Genomic DNA, 1,838 nt, shown 5'->3' with positions numbered 1-1,838 from the left:
ATCTTGGCTGAGCAATGCGTGCGCCACTAGGAAGGACCCTGAGTCAGAACGATTGACCAAAGACAACCTGGAAATTAATCCCATCACCATTTAAAAAAAAAAAAAAAACCAACCCACCACTGCTCCGCCTTTTCAAATCTTTGCTTCGGCAAGACAGAACAGAGGAAATTACACAGCCTCCGGACATAACTGGTTGCCGTGACCTGGAAGTAACCCGGCTGAAAGACTCTCAGCTAGGCTCCAGTGAGGTGGAGACCAGGCACAGCAGAAGCCCAACCCAGAGACAGCTCACGCTCTGGAAGCTGAACTCGAAGGAAACACAGCACAGTGGAAGGAACAAGAAGCCTAGCGTGCTGGAAACCAGTACAGCAAAAATCAGCTGGGCAGAAAGCTCACGCGGCTCAATCTCAGATTCCAGAAGACCTCCGGTTAAGGTAGGAAGTCCTCGCCCCTGTGGCTAGGAGGACATATGACTCACAAAATCTTAATTCCTTTACAATCTCTCGTTTCTTGTTTCCTGGAACCCCCTGTGAACAGGCAAGCGGCAGTGGGCGCAACTGAGGGACTCTGGCAGGAGCTACCCGTCAGCATGTCCTGAAGGCTCCACTAACTGCTGTGCCCTGGTAGCTGTTGCCTAAGCGGGTGAGGGCTCTTCTGTCCTTAATCTCCTTTGTGCCAAGGATCAGGCCAATGAAAACTGTGGGCACAGGTCAGGCACTTAGCAGTTTTTCTGGCAGGTTATTAAGGGGGTTCCTCAGCACGTTCTTCCCATTGTTTTTTCCTCCCATCCTTCAACTCCTCTCCCCATCTATGCCACTGTTTACAAAGTATTGAGCAGGTCATCATCTTTCCATTTCCACAGTTCCAGAATTGTGCTTGAAACCGTTTACCCGAGATTGGGACTCGAACCCTGTGGCAAGGACTCAAACCCAGCCAACACCCATGGTGCCTGGTTTCAGGATCTAATGAAGCTCAGGTTCTTGATATCTCATTGCAGAAAGAATTCAGTGAGAGACAAAGTGATAGGTAAGAAATGGATTTGTTCAGATTCAGAGAGAAGCACACTGCACAGAGTGTGGGCCATCACAGAGGGCGAGTGAGGCAGCCATGAAATGTGGTGTGGTTAGTTTTTATGGGCTGGGTAATTTCATATGCTAATGAGTGGGAGGATCATTCCAACAATTGGGAAACCACCCAGTCCTTGATCTTTTGCTAGTGCCTTGGAACTGTCATGGCGCCTCTGGGTGTGTCATAGCTTACAGATTGAGGATCAAGGTTTAGTTGAAGTAAACTTGACTGCCACTTTGGACCCTTTTGATTTTAATTGGTTTATGTTATGTCCTTGGGCTATGCCATTCTTTCAAAAGTTGTGCTCTGCCCCCATCCCTCCTGTTTTATGCTCTTTTCATGAGCCCCATCTGGGCCCACAATGTTGTGTCTACAGTCTTCTGGTGGGACAAACCAGAAAATGGCTGGCCCTTGGGAAGAAAATACTGTATAATATCCAATCCCTCTAGAGATTCAGGCCTTCATCTTCCATGTTTCCTACAACATATGTGACAATAGCACCTCTCAGTGAACCCGCTAGGGCAGGTGACAGGCACACAAATGCCTGCTAGAAGTCCATCTGTTGGTGGCATCCCTTCAAGGGCAATTGGGCTTCCAGGGACAATGTTTGCCACTTTGAAGGTTGACCCTGCAGGCCATTTGTGCCCAAACCCTTACCACCCTTCTCCTAAAGCTGTGAAAATACCCCCAAATCAAATCTCCACTACACTTCTATGGAACAGCTGGTCTCTTGCCTCTTATCATTTTGTCCTTAAGCCACTTACTAACTC

This window comes from Cervus elaphus, chromosome X (assembly GCF_910594005.1).
Source record: "Cervus elaphus chromosome X, mCerEla1.1, whole genome shotgun sequence".
Taxonomy (NCBI): domain Eukaryota; kingdom Metazoa; phylum Chordata; class Mammalia; order Artiodactyla; family Cervidae; genus Cervus; species Cervus elaphus.
This window is presented reverse-complemented; position numbering follows the sequence as displayed.